The following is a 14768-nucleotide window of genomic DNA, read 5'->3' on the forward strand; positions in this document are numbered from 1 at the left end:
GGAATAAATTGTCCGAGTCCAGAGCTCATTCCTCTTATTTCAGACATGTTTTTATTAACATTGCTTCCCACACAATGTATAAAAGGATTATGTTGCAAAAATGCTTATTTCTGGTGTCTGTGCAGACTTTCTGAAGCCTCTCACCAGCACTGGTCATGATAGGGGAATGAATAGGGCTTTATGTAGCCTCAGTGCTCGCATCATGTTTCATGTCTTTGCTCTGACACACCCGACTCAGCTTGACAGGCTTCATACTTAGCTAACGATTTGATTTAATTTAGTTAAAGTGGAGGAAACACAAAATGCTGCAGTGTAGAGGCTTCAGCACAGGGGCTGGAAATGGCTAATATGCAAATGAAAGAGTGTTCCTGCAGCTCTGCCATGAAATATCCGTCTCTGATCTCATAACAAATTATTATAGGGAAATTCCACCAATTTCTCAAAATCTCTGTATAATTCGTGGATGAGATGTAAACAAAGTCATTCAGAGTAGTTTGATGGGAAATGGTGCCTTGTAGAGAAACTATCTTTGATTGCTCACAATAGTGGTCGTGGAAACCAGGGGTCACCAAAATAAGCCGTCCAAGAGGACTGTTTCAAGCTGTTTTTGAGCGCAGGTGGTATTTAGTAATAAATGTAAAATGAAGCTTATTTGTATTGTTAATCCAAGTAGATACAGTTCCAATTTCTATGATTTGTTAAAGTTTGTTAACACTAGCATTTGCATGCAAAATATGGGATATTGGTGTCGGCCCACAATTCCCATGATAGTTTTAACCCCTGCTGTTGTTAAATAAATGACCTGTCATGCAGCCTTAACACAGCAAAAGGTGCAGGAGCTGCTTTTCAGCCACAATCTTTTACACAAGTGCTTAACATTTAGTTCAGTAAGACTGAGAAAATATAGCTGAGAATGGCCATAGAAAGTGGGTGTGTGATTTGATTGGATCTCCTTGGAGTTTGACTCATTAAAAGATGGACGTTTTGATGGGTACAAGACGCTGGAGTGGAGCTGGTGTGGACTGACACATCAATTATGATGGAAGCGTATCTGTTCCGTCAGACAGGCGACGGAAAAACGATTGAGAAAAGGAATCGGCCTTTAGCGCGCGGTTCACAATGTTATTCAACCCTGAATGCGTACAGCTGTGCACTTTGACTCGGCTTTTATTCTATCACACACACACACACACACACACAGTCCCTGCACATCATCTGCCTTTTACACACCAGCTCCCACGCACACAGCGCAGCATTATGGATAAAGCAATGCATGCTGGGACAGAAATGAACTCGTTAACCCATGCCTACCCCTCGGCTCCCTGACGCAACAATACCCACTGTGCAGAAACACACACACGCTCAAGCTGTGCATCACTCTCATCTCCCTGCTCAGATTAACCCAAAATGCTCTCTCTCTCTCTCTTTCTCTGATCTCTACCTCTGGCTCACGGAAAGGAAATTTAAACCTACAAACAGTAGAGTAAATGAAAGACTCAGTACTGTAACGTTGTAACGTTGCCCAGTTGTAAAGAGATGCTCCAGCGATTTTTAAAACCTGATCTCTGGCTGCTGTATGTGCAACATGCGGGTGATTATCACAGGCCATCATTTTAATGTCAAACACGCTTAAAGTAGAATTCCACCCCCACGGATTCTGTTAGAAAACCTGTCCTAGCTGCAGACATCAACGACAAAACCAGAACGTTCCCTTCCCAGTCAACAAAGTTGTCTACACTGGCTGCGAGTGCCAGAGCGCAGTACGATGAGCCATTTATGACGGACGCGACTGATGCTGTGTTTCTATTTTTGATGCGCTGCATTGCGTTCTGCTAATGTTCCACCTCCACAGAACACTGCGGTTGCACCAGCGGTATTTCATCAAAATGTGGTTAAGTTGGCTGAAAATGGATAAAGGAAAACCTGAGCCATGAGGTGGAGGATATTAACCCTTTAAATAGCCAATTTTTGGCATATTTTTATTAGCCTTTTTTAAAGCCTAAAGTAGGCTACAGAATAACCAATGCTAAAATAACGTGACTTGGTGGAATAGAGGAAACACAGAGTTCACAGATACGGAAAGCCTAGTGACTGCTAATGGTGCTAGAAGGCAGAAACACTCAGAACTTTTCAATACTGACTTCTTAACAATGTCAGGCTAAAATATCACTGTCGTCAGAACAAAACCTCATATCTCCAAACCGGCAACTTTACAGGAGAAGGAAAAAACATACTTTAATTTTAATGTAGTTTTACGCCGTTTCTTCCATTCATCATTACATCATTTTAGGCCGTTTCTTCCATTCATCATTACATCATTTTAGGCCGTTTCTTCCATTCATCATTACATTTACACACAATGTAAAGGGAAACAGGCATTTTCAATTTATGCCAAAAACTCAAAAAATACAAAAATGGAGATACAAGGTTTCGTTCCAACAACAGAGATATGCAATAGTTCAGTCAGGAAACAGAAAACATGGGCTTTTATTTTTATCTCATATTCCACCTGCTAGTCAGGCCTCCCCCAGATCACACCATGCTATCAACACTAGGAGGGTAAAGGCTGGCACAGGCTTCCTCTGAGTCCTGTGAAACCAGCCACCGCCTCTTTTCAAACTGCCGCTCACGCAGCGTCCCAGGACAGCTGAACGCGCGTGGAGGAAAGCGCCAACTGCCAGATCTGTTATGTCAGCTAACAGACGCCTGCGCTGACTAGCATCACATTGAGTGATGGGGGAGAAGGGGGGTCATCCTACCACCCAGAGAGAGTGAGGCCAATTGCGCTGTCTTTGACTCCCGGCTACGGACGACTGTAGCATTACCAGGGATCGAACTCGCGACCTCCTGATGTCAGGGCCAGTGCTTAGATGGCTGCACCACTCGGGAGCCTTGTGAATTGCTCTCTCGACATGTGTGTGTGCGCAGTCGCCCGGAAGAACAGTCACCAAACTGCAGTAACACATGCACCTTTTACACAGTGATAGAAAACATGATGACGCGCAAGCCTATGCATTTCACTCTGGCCAATGTGGTGGACTGCACATGCTGTAATTCTTATGGTGGCAGATTTAAATGAATTAAAGGGGCCATTGCCAAATTCTCAGAATGGATCACTAGCAGAGCGCTTGATTTGACAGGGTTAACAGAAACGAGACAGTTATGGAAATTGGTATAGGACTGTTTTGGTAGTAATGCCAGCCTTTCAGTAGTTGTTATCTGCTGTAAAGTCCTGATGTTGCATTTAGACGTGTTACACAAATGTAAATTATGGGAGCTAAAATATGTTAATCTTAAAAAATGAACTTTTATTGACAAAATGACACACTATTTAGTCTATTATAAGCCAAGTGTTTCTGAGGTTTCTGTTCTTTTATTTTATTATGAAGTGTCACAATTGCCTATGGTAATCGACTGTGTGATACAGATGTGGCGGATAAGGTTGAAAAATGCTGGAGTATTGTTTTAAGGGCTAACAGCTTCCCTCTCTGGGCTTTCAGCAGGCTGTACTCAGGAGCCTGGTTAGCTTCATTTCAGCACCATTGCTCTGTGAAGGCCCAGTGCCACTGTGTACAGATGGTTTGTGCTGTACCCTGTGCTATTTTTATCCCGTAACACTTTAAAGCACATTTGTTAAGCAATGGCTGAAACCGCTCGGGGCCGGCTTTCCAGACATAGATTAAGGTTAGTCTTGGGCTAATTCATATGCTCAGCAGGGATTTTCCATTGAAAGGTCTTGTTAGCTGAGGCTCATGTTTTGTCCAAAAAAGACATCCCTTAGTGTTGGTATGCTTGCATTCGTACAGCTGTGTGTCCGTGTCTGTGTATATCTACCACTGTACCACACGGCTAATGGGACAAATATATTTCCAATCCATCAAACAAATTCCTGCCATTTTACATGAAACAGGTTCAATTGTTATTTTTTACACATTAAGTAGAAAGTGTTTTAGGTTAGATCTGTTTCATTGATTATTTAAATACATACAAATCATTCATCTGTGTGTATTACTGAACTCACTGAACCGTGAACTGAAACTTGAGACTTTAATTATGCCCTCTATTGGGGACTGTTGCTAAGAAACCAGACTGCAGTTAGTTTAGTCCCTCGTTCTTGAAACAATGCAACTTTGCACTATTAAAACAACACAACAGATTTTTTGTATCAGCGCTAGACAGTGACATTAACTAGCTAAAAATGTTTGGTAGGGTACAGTTCATAAGGCTACATGACACCTGCATAAGCTTGTCATGACAACTGATATACGCCTACATAAATATTTATAAATGCTTATTCCAGTAGGCAGGCTACTTTAGCTAACTTTGGTCAAAAGTGGCAAATGCTTTTATAACGAATGACGTATCTGATTGGAATTAGCATTTATAAACATTTATGTAGGGTTTTGTCAGCTGTCATTAAAAGCTTATATGGGTGTTGTGTAGCCTTATGAAGTGTACACTACAGTGTACCGAATGTTTTTTAAAGTCAACCAGAAATTGAAACTTTTTTATTGTTGTTTCTTGGATCTGGTCATATTTAGCACAGATCGATCATTTAAACACTGGACAGGTCGCCAGTCCACCGCAGGGCTGTACACCAGCAGCCAGAGAAAGATAATATTAACCAATAATATACTTTTTTCCCCACCAGTCTTTCTGCCTGACACTGGGTTTTGCTTGGAAAAGCACTACAGCATGAAAGAAAAATGCACTATGATTTCTGATTTATTGTGATTTTAAATGAGTTTGCTTTAACGACACTGTAAAAAAATCATTAAAAAATAGGACAATGTCCGGCAGCAGGGGTGCCGGACAAAACCCGTTAATTAACAGTACAGGTTTTCTCAATGATAGTACAAATCTGTAAAACTACAGTTATTTATTTCTTAGAATTCTGGCTTTTACTGTAATTCAGTAACATTTCACTATTTTAATAACAGTAACAACTATTTAAATAAACTTAAATGTCTGTGAAATAATGGTGATATGTTGTTTTTTGTGAATTTGCTTTTACATGCATTTAACCTTTTTTCCCCCCAAAAATAAGGGAATTAATTAAATTTTCCAATACTTCTTACAACAGTGTTGTCTCAGCGATAACAATACTGAGTTTTCCTGACTGATGATGAAAGTTGTTATTAATGTCAGTGACACTAATTCAGCACTGCAGCTTGGACAGTATTGTTCTTTCACTGTTTCACACTTTCACTAATTTCTCATTTTAACCAGGAGGTATTAGTGAGTTAAGGCTTTAGTGCATGTTTCTAACCCAAAGCCTCAAAAAGGATAGTAGAAAAGCACGCAGTACCAGTAAAGCAGGTTGGAAAGTCAGATGGGCAGTGGTCAGTGCTCTGAATGGCCAGTAGGGGGTAACATCAGCAGTAGACCTACATTTCAAAGCACTCATTTGAACATCAGTAGTATTGAGTTTTCATTATAGCAGATGGGATATTTACAGCATTCAACAGAATAAGATCTCTGATCTGATATCTTTGATTACCATTTTGTAAAATGTAAAATATATATATGTGTGTGTGTGTGTGTGTGTGTGTGTGTGTGTGTGTGTGTGTGTGTGTGTGTGTTTTATGTATGATATTAGGTTTTACCAACTTTAAAAGGACTGAAAATTCTGATACGTGATACTTTTATAGTAAAATATGTTCTCAAGGGTCACAATGATCACAAATCAGATAAACAGAGGAAACTCAAACTCATTTGAATGTTTTTCAGTTTTGTACATAGTTTTTAAATGCCTGTTGCCCTTTACATCGCAAGTACATTTCATGATGAATGGACCAAATGAAATCGCCCACAATGACCTGGAAAAAATTTCTGGTTCCATTGACTTACATTAAAAGTAAAGTATGTTTTTCCATCTCCTGTACAGGTGTCATTTTGGAGATACAAGGTTTTGTTCCAACAATGATATATCATGATACTAGTGACCGACTGATATATCTGTCATGCTGAGTCCAGTAGATATAAATGCATATGCCCCCCTTCTTCTTTTATCCTGCTGCATCCACACAGCACGATGCTTCAGAGATGGATCTGTGTTGTCCTCTGTGTCGTGGGGAGGTGGATATCTGGAAAAGTTTTTAATCTTCATATCTGTGTGGGTGACTGAGCTGCATACCGGAGACAGAGCTGTGGTTTAGCAGCTTTCACTAGGCCTGGAGAGCGTGCTTGTGTGTTCACGCTGCTGATTGCTTGGCTGTTTTTGTGTGTCCGCGAATATTTGCGAACTGGAGTGTGTTTGAGGTGTGTGTGTGTGTGTGTGAGGATATGACTCTTTAATGTTAATCATCAATTCACACATACAGCACATACACACTTCCTGTTAAAAAAAATTGAAATGGGCTTTTTCTCACTGTTCATTTAAGCTTCGTTTTGGAAATCTAGGTGCCTACAGACTTCGTCAGGCAATGTATGTCTGTGGAGGCAGATGTGCTGCATTGACTGTTTGCTGTTGTTGCTTTGGTAATAGCATATCTCTGTCTGTCTTTGACACACCACTTTATGGCCCATCCTACTTTATTGCCATCTACGTTTCTCTGTCTATCTCTTGCACTTTCTCTTTCCCTGTGCCTCGCCTCATGTAATTTCTCTGGGTTATGAGGACTAAATTCTCTGAGTTGCAGGTAGGAAATTGAATAGAATGTATTCTATCATTCATCTCCTTCATTACCTTTTTATGTCTGTGTTTGAGATCGAGCTGCTGGTCGGTGCTGTTTGTTTGCCTAAGGTTTCCATAGCTCGCTCGGGCAGATTGCGCTGATTCCTAACGAGGCTGATTTGAATGATAAAGCAGGACCAGCTGAAACTCCATACAACCAGCCATGAGCTCAAGTGCTTCTTGAAAAACAGGGTTTTTTGAACAAGACTGTGGTTATTTTACAACATTTCATTACTTTTGTCCAAATTGCGTCATAAAATTGAATCGGCGAGCAGGGCACTGTCGCTCACTTTGATGTCTTCACTGAGCAGTCATTCGAAATGGAGCTCTCTTTTTGTAGAAGTGCGGCCCTGATGTAGTGTTACCGATTCTGCTTTGCTCTCAAGCCTCGGCCGCTGTGCTGTCGGTTAAACCGTGGCTGAAGTAGGGAAAACAAAACGGGCCAAAGCGTGTCACAACAGGAATTGAAGCGAAAAGAAGAAAAGCAGCCTTGCTTTAGAGTTTTAGTGTCTGTCAGGCTGTTTTTTCCCTCTTTTTAGAATACAAATTGATCCGCAGTCTGACCCTGCTGGACTGGCCTGATTATCTCCATCAAGTGTTGAAACAAGTACAGAAACCCGGTGATCCGTATGACTGGTGAGGTGGTAACTGTCGTGCGTGATTTATGATTTTAAAGTAAGGTGTGATGTTACTGAGACAGTTGTTGTGGTTTTGGTAACTCAAGACCTCTTTTATGGCCTTTAATTGTAACCCATAGATGTGGGTTTGTGGAGTTGAATGCTATCATAGCCATGCACGTGGTCGGAAAATCCAAAAGATTTGTCTCTCTGAAATGACTGGTGTTATTTGGTGCCCTGCATTTTGGAGTATTTATTTATGTTGAGGAAGAAAGTTCTTTTAAGTATGTTTGTTTTTGGTAGGGCTGCATGATACAGTCCTATGCAGAAGTTTAAATGACATGTTTTGTTGATTTTCTAATTTAAATAAGCCATTTCTGGCAGATTTTAGAGCACAGTTTCTATTTATTTACTGAGTTTAAGATATTAGGAAAAATAAAGCATACAATATAAAATGTGTACTTAACTTTTACACACGTCACATTTTATGGTTATTTTTTCCCCAGTTTGTCAAATTTAGTAAAGAAACTTTTCACTTTTCACAAGAACTGTTCACTTATTTTTACATAGAAAATCAACAGAACATGTCATTTGACCAGGGATGCCCACACTTTTGCAAACAGAGCCCAAAGTATTGCCACTAAGTATCTGATAACTTGCTCCTTTATTTGGTTGCAACATTGAAAACACTTAAAGTGTGTCCATGTCTAACCAATAACATGATGTGACATAAAAAGCAGAAAATAGTTGTGAAAAGAACTGATGGAAAAATAGTAAAAATAAGAGGCGATTAACAGAAATCAAACTCTGGGTAGGCCCACTCACAGTTTTACCTTACTTAAGTTATTTAAACTGTGGGTTTGTGCTTTTATTTTAATTTAAAGCTACACTGTGTAAATAGTTTCTCTTAAAACTGAAATAGCTTTACTGAGTCAGCAAAAAAGTCGCCCTGTAGAGCCTGAAATGATCATTTAAAAGTCAGAGGTGTTGGGTGGGTTTTCGAGTTTTTCATGCCACATTATACGTCTTTACATATTAACGTCACGTGCGCAGACTCAAAAAGGTCTGACTCGATGTTTAGGTTTCAAATGCAAAATCAGTATTACACTGATGAAGATAATGTACCTACATTATCAGGAGACACGTCCTTCACCAGCTTTTGACACATTTTGCTTTCCACCTGCTGATAGTCATGTGATTCATCTGCTTGGGGAAGTGGTCCGAAGTGGAACTGATGGTGCAAGATGTTCTTCCACATGTTACCCCGAAACATCAACAGATGTGACCATCGAGAGCTGACAATCATATCGGTCAGTCAAACTGGCCGTATTTAACTTAAACTATTGTAATAAAAGGGTAATAGATAAAATAAAAATATAAAACTCCGAATTTTTAATGTCTTAAAATCATTATAGGCAAAATTTCCATATTGGTCGTGACACAATGCTCATTTTGTGATTCCTGTATATTTGAAGCTCAGTGGTTATTCCCTGATGTGTCATAGTTTAAGGTTGGCTTGCATTATTTTGATCAAACAGTTTGCTTTTATTAAATCACACGAGTATTCTGATTCCCGCAGAAACACTCATCTGTGATTGGTCAGGATGCAGTAAAAACTATTTGAAGTCGGCCTTCTTAGTAAAAAAATATATGGTGAGTGGAATCGATTCTTTAATTTGCATATCGCAGTCATCATACGTTTAAGTCATTTATTTCTCTACAGCTCCAGATTCATTTTCCATATTTCTAAGGAGGAGAAGCCAGTGAGCTTTCTACTGAACCTGCTGAGGACTGGAGTCCAGCACAGTCTGCTGATTTCTGACTGAGTAAACCTGATCGTTAACTGCTGATCTGAATCAGGTGTGTTTGAGCAGGAAAATCGCCGAACTGTTCATGAATCCGGACCTCCAGGACCAGAGCTCCCCAGCCCTGTCTTAAAACTTGTCAATTTGATGAACTTAGCAGAGATGTCGTAATCCTGCAGACACGTGGGACGGACAGCCCAGCCCTGCCAGCCGGTTCCTCTTGGCTGATGATTTGTTGGAGCAGCACCTGCTCTGTGTTTTCACACATCAGGAGGTAAAGGCCTGAACCGCGGAGAGCCGAGGAGGAGCTCGCACTTAAGCATAGCTGAGGGAATACTTGCAGCACTGTGATTCAGTGGGGATTCCCCTGCTGTAGAACAGGCTGATGATGAATTGAGGCCTCGGTATCATTTAGATAGTTTGTCTGGAATTCAGAAAATTTACATTCAACCCGTAATTTGTCTCCTGTGTTTAGGGAGCATGGAAAGTTCCCCCAGGACGTGATTTAGATTCAGATTTTCTGTTAACTTTCCTTTCCCTGAGATTTATTGTTTAACATCACACATTCTAGTCTGGCAAAAGATCAAATTAAGAAACATTTTCCCACTTACAGCAAATGTAGTCCATCAAGACTGTTTGAGGTTTGGTTGTGAAATGTACTGCTATCTAGAAAAATCAACAAAAGTAGGAAATAATGACGCTTTAAGATGCTACTGCTACTTTAAGATGCTACAGTTTCAAGGTATAAACATGGACAGAAGTACATTGCATACATAATGTGATGCAGAGTCAGAAATAATAGCAATAAATTTATTTATACAGCATTTTTTCATACTGGTGGCAGCTCAAAGTGCCTTCCAGTCAGGTGCTAAAGTTCAACAGTTACAGCATTTCTCTGTTCGATTGTCTTCTATCACAGGTGCTGTTCGGTGTCTAAAATATACAGTGGTGGACAGTAAATCAGTAAATGTAATTAGTTTCTGTACTTAAGTAGTTTTTTCGTGTGTCTGTACTGAAGTTTTTCCATTGTGGGCGACTTTTTCCTTTCACTCCACTACATTTCAGAGTCTAATATCCGACTTTTTCCTCCTACATTTTGAGAAATCTGTCGTTCCTTTTGGTTTCTGTGTGTATAAAAACGTAACATGTCCAAACAAAAGGAGCGCAAAGCCAGAGCACCAATCAGGGCCCAGCGGTCACTTTGTTTAGAGCTGGTTTTGACCTGTTGGTCAGACCGACCCAGTGCAGCACACGGTTCAACGTCAGCGCAGCAGCGTAAAGGTTTGGGAGAGTCTGTTCAACATAAATGATGAACTAACCTAACTTTGTGTAAATAGACCCTCGGTTCTTCCTGATGGAAATTGTTTGCCTTCAGTGTTTTGTGCTTATGATCATTTTTAATTTAATAGACGTCAGCGTCACTAATGAATGACATTCTATTAAAAGACTGGTTTACCTGCTAGAGTATTTTCACCTAAAGTGAGTTAATGAAGCAAGTCTTGTTATAAATATGGTAATAGGACATCAGGGTCATAATTCATCTTTTAGTACTTTTACTTTGATACTTAAGTACATTTGAAGGCAAATACTTTTGTACTTTTACTCAAGTGGAGGTCTAAAGGGAGGAACTTCTACTTTTACTGGAGTGATATTTTACCTTGGGTGTCTCGACTTTAACTCAAGAACATGACTTGTGTACTTCTTCCACCACTGAAAATATAAGAGAAAACATTTAAATAACTGAAAGTTATGTGCATTGGCACAGATCAAATTAAAAAGAAAAACAAATATGTATCATTTTATTTCAAATGGCTGAATTAAGGAGATGTTTTCAAATGTTTCTTAAGTGTTTACTGAGCTTGACAGGATAATATAAAAGGTGGAACTGAGTCCCACACTTTTGAAGCAGAATAACATAAGACAAGTTGAAACCACATATGCGAGTCTTTTTGAGATTACGTAACAGTTTGACATAGTTTAAGGAGAGTGTGGAATCATTTAGGTATGCAGTTTGTGCGATGCTGATTTGTGCTGTGTAAGCTTCCATTGCTTGTTCCATTAGCCTCAGTGCAGAAGTGAAGAAGCAGATTTCAGACTCTAAACACGCTTGGCTGTAGGGCTGAACAGTGAATTGCTTTTATATCGAAAATAATCTGAAAAAGTGCAATTTCTAAAGCCCAAGAGCTGTGGGGAAATTTAACTTAATGAATAAACTAGTCTGGTTCAGTACACTCGCAGAAATAAATGTACTGAACTGTCACTGGGGTGGTCCCCTCCAGGGTCCATCTCAGTACTTTTAGTCAGGGAACCTAATTGCCCCATAATCCACTGAAATGATATTCTCTAAGGTGTCCTGACTCCACACAGCCCGACTCATCGTCTCGCCTCCAGACTTTTTAATTTATTGTTCTGTTTTACAACATTTGGTTATGAAAAGGTAAAAATACAAACTTTTCACCTGGAGTTTTTTTTTTAAGGTACACAGTTGGACCTTAAAACCACTGTTAGAACCGTTTGATCATGTTTTAGGTTCTAGGGTTCGACCTCAATACCAAAGCTGTGAACTTAGCCAGAAGCCCTCCGTCCTTCTAAGAGTCCAGCCGGCTGGGGGAAACTCAAATGACCACAGAGACAGTGTCTGTACTCAGAAAGTCTCTCCCCTTTATTAATCAGAATAGCAGAGTTTATACACACACAAATGGCATGACCATCGCGCGATCATGCGACAAGACAACAGAGGGAGAGGATTGAATGAAATAGAGATTTAGGTGGACAAGGGTCCCTAAGGACGTTTATGACGTCCAGGAACATGGAGCCTAAACAACAGATAGTGTTAGAACATTGCTGATCAGGTATCCTTGTCACTATGGGTTACAACTAACCATGTGAACGCACGAGCATAAGCTGAGGCCTCTGTATGACCACTGCTGTACATTTGAGGGAACATTTACATTGTTATGAAAAATGTACCTGCACATTAACTTTATTACTAACAGAGTAGATTCAGTGTTCAAGCCTCAGGCCTGAAAAAAATTACATGGCAAAAATTGTGTCTGGAGCTTAATTTATAGAAAATATTTGCATTTATATAGTAGTTTCAATTTTGGTGAAAATAACTTGCGTTATTTACATACTTGGCTGATCGACCACTTTTAGAGTCCTGTTTTTACTGTTTATTTCTGGTCCAGCATCATTGCAGGATTAAAAAAAAAACACTTAATTAAAGCACTCACTTTTTTGCTGTTGTGAGTGGTCACACGTAGGGCCGGGAGTCGACCCCAAAAAGAATCGATTCTTTGATTTCAGGCATTTGAGAGTGGACTCTAGAGCTTTGAACTCAATTCCACACGGTGACGTTGAGAGATATTCTGCTGTCGCTGTCCAGACCGTCTGAATGAAAAATAGACCCTTCTACAACTCACAGATCCACAGTCCAGCTGAATCTCACATCAGGCCAAATGGTAAAAACAGTAAAATGATGAATTTGTAGCAAAACCATGGCTTACAATCAAAAATCATCTACCCACCTGGAGGAGCTGACAGAGGAGAATCGTGTAGTTTAGCCAGCCCCTGCTGTTAGTATGCTAATTTGGTTAGTGCTAGCTCTCCAAATTTCCTTGTTAGGGTAAAATATAATTAATATTGCACTGCATTAATGATTTTGCCAGATGTCCTTTTCTCTCTTGTTTTTGGAATAGAGATTATTGAGTGGAAAGATTTAGTAGATTTAGTTTTAGTAGATTTACTTTTATTGTCCCATATGAGAAATTTGTCTTACAAGACTCTGGGACTTCCAGTCACTTGGAAGTCAAACAGCCCTATCTAGAATGGATGGTTCTCCAAAATTTGATAAATAGTAACCTCAAAAGTACATGTGAAGTTAAAAGTAAATTAAAGTTTAATACAAAGTTCTATATGTCCTTTTGTAGTAAGACATGGTTTGAAAAGAATGACACGTGACGCACCTTTAAAAAAAAAACACATTTTTATTTCTCCTATAAAAATGTTATTAATAATAATACAGCACTGATATTTCTAGACGGGCTAAATGCCACTCCCAACGGCGTATATCATGAAAAAGGACGGTCCATGACAGTGGCATTAAATGTGTTTTGGAACCTTAAAAAGTCCATTTTAACTCAAAAGTCTGCACATAAAAGATATAGTTGATTTTATATCTCTCAGCCTGGCATCTTTGGGTGGCTAACCTGTTTGAGTTCCTCGTCTGACAGGCTGTGACTCCTGTAGTCAGTCTGTAAAGTCATTCTTGTAGTTTTTTCGGCAAAATCCAGGAGCTGTTTGCGTCTCTGTAGGCCTTCCATACAGCAGCGTGCTCTAATCAGCGTGTTCCTGTTTTAAGTTAATTACAGTAATGAGTAGATCGACTTTAAGCATTGTCATTAAGCGCTGGCCTCGCTTTTAATTTAAGGTTGTGGCCCCTCACTTCTGCTTTGTGCATTCAGACGTGGGAACGGGAATTCAGTAGCGGGTTGAGGGTGGTGGGGGTTTCGGCATGAGGCAGCAGATCCTCAGAGCAGATCTGAATAAAGCAGAAGACCTTTGTGCCAGTTAGAATCTCCTCTAACGGTCCAGCCCTCCCCCCACACGCATAGATAGCCCCTCCCCCGTCTCTTTATCTCCCTCTTTCTTCTACTTTTCCCTCACTCTGGCTCCTCCTCTCACACTCTGTCGTCACATTAACAGCTTTACTACAGCTTTGCTGCTGCTATGCCAACAGACTCTTACCCAACACACAGGAGAGGCCTCAGCACAGCAGATTGGTGGTGTGTGTGGATGTAGAGCAGCAGTGCTTAAAGCAGTCTTACTCAGGGAAAGGCTCTTCTCTGTACTGCCTGGCCTGCAACCAAAGGCCAACAGAGCCCAGGATTCTCTAATAGGATAACAAGGTAGAAATCACCCTCTCTCTCTCTCTCTCTCTCTCTCTCTCTCTCTCTCTCTCTCTCTCCTTCTCTCACCCTCTCTCTCTCTCTCTCTCTCTCTCTCTGTCTCTCTCTCCCTCTCTCCCTCTCTCTCCTTCTCTCACCCTCTCTCTCTCTCTCTCTCTCTCTCTCTCCCTCTCTCCCTCTCCTTCTCTCACTCTCTCTCTCTCTTCCTGCCTCTCCCTCTTTCCATCTCTCTCTCCATCTCTCCCTCTCTCTGTCTCTCCCTCTCTTTCTCTCTCCCTCTCTGTGTCTCTCCCTCCCTCTCTCTCTCTCTCTCTCTCTCTCTCTCTCTGTCTTCCTCTTTTTCTCACTCTCCCTCTCTTATTTTCATTTTCTCCCTTTTTTATATTTTTGTCTTTCCTTCTCATTCTCGTTCTTCGTCTTCTCTCTTTCTCTCTCTCCCTCTTTCTCACTCCCCCATTCTCACTCTTTTCTCTCTCTCTTTCTTTTTCTCTTTCCTTATTCCTCTTTTCTCTCTTTCTCCCTCTCTGTCAGTCTTCATCTTTTTGTCTCCTCTCTTTCTCCTTTTCATCTTCTGTCTTTCATTTTCTTTTTTTATCTTTTTCTCATTTTTCTTTCCCTTTCATTCTCTTTCTTCATCTTCTCCCTCAGTCCCCCATTCTCAGTCTTCTCTCTCTCTCTCTCTCTCTCTCTCTCTCTCTGTTTTCCTCTTCCTGTTTTTCTCTCTCCCTCTCTGTCAGTCTTCCTGTTTTTTATCTCATTCAGT

General features: G+C 40.4%; 1 protein-coding gene across 3 annotated transcripts in view; it reads left to right on the forward strand.

Annotated features, from left to right (window-relative positions):
* Positions 1 to 14768, forward strand: part of stox2b (storkhead box 2b) — a 97904-nt gene that overhangs the window by 57549 nt on the left and 25587 nt on the right. The window contains exon 1 of one of the 3 annotated variants that reach the window (XM_017703853.2): positions 6570 to 6641. The exons of the other annotated variants lie outside the window; for them this stretch is intronic. The gene's annotated coding sequence lies outside the window, so the exon portion shown is untranslated. Of the gene's footprint in view, positions 1 to 6569; positions 6642 to 14768 lie in introns of those variants that run through there. 3 annotated transcript variants of the gene reach the window in all.

The sequence above is a fragment of the Pygocentrus nattereri genome, chromosome 11, assembly GCF_015220715.1.
Source record: "Pygocentrus nattereri isolate fPygNat1 chromosome 11, fPygNat1.pri, whole genome shotgun sequence".
Classification (NCBI taxonomy): Eukaryota; Metazoa; Chordata; class Actinopteri; order Characiformes; family Serrasalmidae; genus Pygocentrus; species Pygocentrus nattereri.